The following is a 6,006-nucleotide window of genomic DNA, read 5'->3' on the forward strand; positions in this document are numbered from 1 at the left end:
GCTCTCCTGACATAGAAGGGAGCTGCACTCTCGCAGAAAACTTAACATTTGCTTCTGAGAGGTTAGTATAGAATTTACTTAATATATTGCAAGTACTACTTATTTCAGTGCAGCACATAAAGGATACAGTCTTTCCATTCTGTTGTTGGGAAGAGTATTTACATAGCAATGCTTTCTCTTTAGTTTGTTTTGTCCGTGCCAAAGAGTGTAATTGAACTGCTACTGCAAACATACATTAACTTGAATGTATTCACCTGAGTGCTTCAACTTCTCTACCTCTCATTGCTACTATAACTGCTTGAACTGTTATTGCACACAACAGTGAAAAGAACTGAATCCATATGAGACTTTAAATCCTATTTCCATAGATAGCTGTAGGATTTAGGATTTAATGCTTATTAGCTTCCTGTCAGATCCTCATTCCCAAAAAATGGGCATAGGCACCCAAGAGGGGTGGTGTGAATAGCCCTTGGCGTTGGTCAAATAATGATTTTATTTTGGTTTGTGAGTTTTTAATTTTTATTTTTTTTTCACTGAAATAAAAAGCCAACAACTGCGATTTGTTAGACATGAAAGGTTATCCTGGATCCCCCTCAAATCCCCCTGTTGGAGCTCTTCTATTTGGCTTGAAATTCCTAAACAACAATGTTTTAGCCTTGTGGTTCTGGTGTTTATCAAGGAGATAAGGTACTTGGCAGCAAGAGCTGCTCACTGAAATAGCTTGAATTGTTTGTATATGGTGGAAACCCAATGTGAGAAGTTTTTGTTCTCCCTTTCCACTTGACTGTGTTGTAAAGGGAGGGTTAAGACAACCTGCCAGGAGGTGAGAATGATGATTTGTAATTACTGTTGACATCTTGGGTGATTTCTCACACAAGTGAGTAAACAGTCCTGTGACAAAAGTACTCTTAATCTCCTCCTTACTTTCCCCTTGTTTCCCTCAGATCTGAACAAGTTTGACTCCAGTCTGTATACAGTTCTGAAGGGTATTTATGAATGTGAGAAAAATTGCAGTCTCTGTGGCGAACTTTTGTCCGAAAGTAAGACAAACAGTCACGGATTTTCCCTGGTTTTATTCAGGCTCTCTGGGGACTGACATTAAACCCTTCCCTTTATATAAGCCAGTCCTGATTTGGGACTAGGTTACTCTGGGTGGTCTTCAAGGCTGTTGCCAGTAGTCTCTCAAGGAACCTGGTGGAGTTAGATGAGTACTATGTTAAACTATAGGGCTGACGAGCTCCATCTGCCCGGAGGGCTGGGAATCGAACCCGGGTCGCAGCGGTGAAAGTGCTGCACCCTAACCACTAGAATCCATCTAAGAGAAGGTCACTCTAAACCACTGTCCAAGCTTGCTCGGCCCCGGCAGATGAACCTCAGGATTAAAGGGTGGGCTCAGTTCAGCGCACGCTGTGTCTCACCTAAAAAATCCACTGCGCAGGCTCGAAGGGTTAATGACCTTTCCCAAATCTTCGCTCGCGAAGACTGGCCATACTAGAGAGATGTTAAACTATAGATTTTAAGGCAAGGAAATGTTTGAAAACTGTCTGTCATGGTATCACACATAACACAGTCCAGAACTCTCCACCCCATCCGTCCTGCAGCAGAGGGAATTATTTTTCCATGTTAACACTGTGAAATGAAATAATTTGTGTCCGAAATATAGCACATCTTTCTGCAACACACTGGCTCCAGATTGCATCAGTTAACCACTTTCTGAGTTGTTGCAGCAGTTTTAACCATCATTTTAAAAATAGTGTCCAGCATTTGACTTCACAAGGTGCTGGCAGTGTTCTTACTAAATCACAGTCTTTTAGAGTAGCGAGCAGTCCCTTTGCTAAATGATGCCGAGAAACTCTGTACTGAACAGAATCCTTCCAGGGGGAGGACCACTGCACTGGGGTCCCCAGCTGGTGCAGACTGACTGTATCAGAGCAATTCTGGTCAAGTATTCTCTGATTAAAACAGCCCAAGCTACACAACTGAGAAATCAATATATTGTGATCTGAAGTACACTCCTGAGAAGTTTTTGAAGGTTATAAACAAAACATGATGAAATGACAACAAAAAAGCCCAACAGTTCCACTGACATCTCCTCCCCCTGGATCCTTTAATATTCAAGAACATTCCTGCAGATTTCACAGAGGGTTTTATTGCTATCAAGCTGATTAGGCCTTATTTCTCACATCTCTCCCTACCAGGGACAAGGACAGCTGAGGCATGCAGGACAGTAGCATCAATCCAAACAGCAACAGGTAGTGAGGAGAACCACTGGTGCGTTTCCTGTGAGGGATTTTGGCTTTTAGGCTGTGACATGAGGGATCTGAGTGGCAGTGCCTGTGCTGGCAGCATTGACATCCATTTCAGCCTTTGCTTGGCCTGCTCAGCCCCTACCTGCTCGTGGGGCTTCACAAACTGCAGAGCATCCCCTTGAGGCACGTGCTAACCTAAAGTTAGCTTCTGGAAAGAGCCACCTGTGCAAGCCATGCATGTATCTGGTGTAAAGGTGCTGACAGTGTCACCTGATTTGGAGGGGTTTCTTTGGAAAGCTCTTCTTTCCATGTTGGCAGATTTAGACACACTAAGATTGGCCCTTTGCCTTGTGTAGCTGGTGACTTGTGTGGGGAAGGAAACACTGTTCCCAAATAGCTGTAGACTTGCCATTTTTAAAAGTAGCTCATTAGCACCCATAGTTTTAAAAGTTTCAGGGTTTTTGTGTGGTACCACCTGCAAAGATCTGAAGCAGATGTTTCTTGCTTGTGAGTCAATGCAGAGCCTGAAAGCATTTCAGCCTCTGAAATGTATGTCCTGTGATGTGTGTATTCATGAGCTACTGTCTCATCTTATAGCTGAGTGGGAAAAAGCTTTCTAAGAGTCTAGATGAGCTATTTTGTTATGCTGCCAAAGAGATCCCTGAATAATGGGCATTTGGGGGAGAAAACTGAACGCTTTTTCATGATTTGTTTAACCACTGAAAGCAGCAGAGGGGCAGATCCCTGGATGGTGTATATAGATTAGCCTGTAAGCAGCCATGCCAGTCCACACAAACTGAGGGTAGAGCCTTGCCTGTTTTGAATATTCTCTCTCCTGATTTGTATGGTCTTTTGCAGTGTAATGACTGCTGATTTGGAGCTTTAATTGCATGTATTTGACAAAACCAGAAAGGGAGTGAGGTTTATTATTGTTTTGATACAGCCTCAAAAGGAAAATTTTTACTAGCATTTTAATACAGCCCTTTGTAAACACGTAGCTGAGTCCAATCCTTCTGCTAGTGGAGTCACTGACAGTTTCCTTTGGCTTTAGTAGGAGCTGGACTGGGTTCAGTGTAGGTGACACACTCTAGCATTACTGATAATGAGCTAATGTGTTTTATATATTGACGCTTTTTGCTGGACAGTGCATTGGCTTTTTATGATTTGGTGATATATAAAAATAAATTATTTGAAAATTCAATATTTCTGTGCCTGTGCCTGTTCTTTGAAGGTGAATTTAAATTGTTACAGTGTAAGATAAAAAATTGTTCTCAAAGTCAGTGGCAGCGTCTTAGTTCATGTACTCATTCCCCAGTATCTCCATGCCACAGCTTGTATAGTCAAGGATTATGCCCAACAATCCTAAACTGCCTGAGCCCTTTTCGTACTGTGTTCCAGCAGTGAACCCTAATGCCAGAGGAGGCAAGGAGAAGATAGTCCTGTGTCAGCATGCAGCTGAAAGGCAGATTGTTAGCAAATATAAAGGGGGACCACAGGCTGCATGAGCAGGCTGATTTTCTAAATGCCAGCTGTTTAATTTTCTTCATGTAGCATCAGTCTTTCTCTTCAGAGGTGGGCCTAAAGGTTCCCAACAGCTATCCTGGAGCAAGGAATTAATAATAAACAAGTCCACACTATTATCTTAGAGGCTTCTGAGTTATTGCTTGAGGGCAGCTGGTAACACCCTTTTTATAGTCACAAGCTGCCAGCCCTTCTTCTTGCTTCAAAGTGGCAAAAGGCAGAAGTGACAATTACAATTGCTGCTATGGGCTTCTCCTGCTCCATTAACTTGTTTTCAGACTGTCAGGGTTAGATGGATGAAGGGAGGGAGGGGGATAGAAGCAGTCTTTGGGACTACGTTTTACCAGCACTAATGCTGAGTGCATCAAAAGGTTAATGTAAAAACATCTAGTGTCATCTCACTATGTCCTTTTCTATCTCCTCTAATCATATGGGTATGGATACACCTGCTAGTTCAATCAGGTGCTGTTGATGTGGTGGCCCTGCCTGAAGAGGGTGTTGGCAGCTGCCCTCCATCCGTTCACACTGCAGGAATGTACTGAACACTGTCAAAACAACACTTACCCTTCTGCTGTGGTCTGCTGATTTCTGTTGTGCACTAACTACATGCTCACTGCATAAGGGATATTAGGCAGCACTTCTACCCTTAGGCCCTGCCATTAGTCCATTGTCATTCACATTCAGACTTCTTTGTACTCTCCTCTGGCCCTTTGACTCCTGCCACCCCAGACGTTGCTCCTGGGAAGCCCACATCTACCCACTGTCTGCTTCAAAAATTGCTGCAAGAGTCCTGTCCTGCATCACTTCCTCTTTCAGGCCTTTATATCTAAAACATGACCATTTCCAAGCTGGATTAAATAATTGCTCAGAGGTGGTTAGCTGCAGGATTCTTGTCTTCTAAGGCAATTCACCAAGCTGGCACCAGCACGAATTCAGGTGAGCATCTCCACCACTTGCAATAAATTTTTTACTCCCTCTCCTTTTTATCTCTTTTGGGAAATTCTCAGGAGTTGTACTGAAGGGAAATATTACCCAGCATGGCCAGCAAGGGGGTTATTACCCAACATAGCTCATTTTTGTAAATTTAGGGCTCCAAACTTACAAAGGTATCACACAGAAAAACACTGAACACGAAGAAATCAGATCTAGCTCACGGCAGTAGGATAAAGCTGTGATGAATAAAGAACTGAATGAAGGGGCAGAGAGGGAAGAGGGTGTGGGTGGGTGTGGGTGTGGGTGTGTGGGGGGGTGTTTAAGCAGGATGGGTGAGTGGGAAAAGAGCTTCCGTGTGAGAAGGAAATAGAACAGGTAAGTCCACAGTGAAGTTGTGCAGCAGTAAACAAATGCAGGCCTGGGAGCTGGAATTTTTCCTCCTATTCCCAGACTTGTTACTGACCTACTTCATTCACTCCCACAGATGCATTGGCTTTCTTAGCTGCAGTTTCTTCACCTGTGAAATGCCATCACTCTCCTTGGAACGTAATTTAACTTTTATTTATTTCAAATCTTCTGGCTTTGAGGCAAATTTAATTTGGCCTTTTGCAGCCTGCAACATATCTGACCGACCACAGTAAACAATCCTGACCTGGGAGACCTTGTAAAGCCATGGTGAGACCTCAACAGATAACTCAAGTGCTGCCTTTGCCCATGCCCAAAACCGTCCCAAGCAGAGCCGACACAAAAGCCAAGAATAGCCATTCCTCTGCTTAATGTTCCTGACAGCCCAGATGTGATATCTATTCTCACTCACACTGATAAAATTGGGCCCCAGCAAGAGGAACATGGACATTTTCCATTTAAAGCAGATCCAGTGGAAAGGTGGTCCTATGTCCATCTCCTGGGGAGCTGTGCAGGAAGGTGGGCACAGATATGATCTTCCCACCACCTCCACATTTTTCCTCACAGTCCTAAGAGGAGTTCCTGTTTTACCTTAACCATCAGCTTTTTTAAAGTTACTGAAACCAGGTTGCTAACATACTGGAAGGGTTCACTCTACTGCTCTTGTTCTTGTCAGCTCAACCTTTGCATTTTTGCTGCAATGTGCCATGACTTGGAGTGAGGGAACTGTCCCTTCAAACAGGCTCCTGTTTGGAAGGGCCTAATTGCTACATGCTGGGAGGACATGTCAGTCCAGAGCCAAAAAGGAACACCACTGGCTTGCCAAAGAGTTTTCAACATGACCATGAAAAAGATCATAAACATTAAAAGATGCAAACAGAAGTTGCAATGACCTCCT

This window comes from Lepidothrix coronata, unplaced genomic scaffold (assembly GCF_001604755.1).
Source record: "Lepidothrix coronata isolate B3197 unplaced genomic scaffold, Lepidothrix_coronata-1.0 Scaffold19, whole genome shotgun sequence".
Classification (NCBI taxonomy): domain Eukaryota; kingdom Metazoa; phylum Chordata; class Aves; order Passeriformes; family Pipridae; genus Lepidothrix; species Lepidothrix coronata.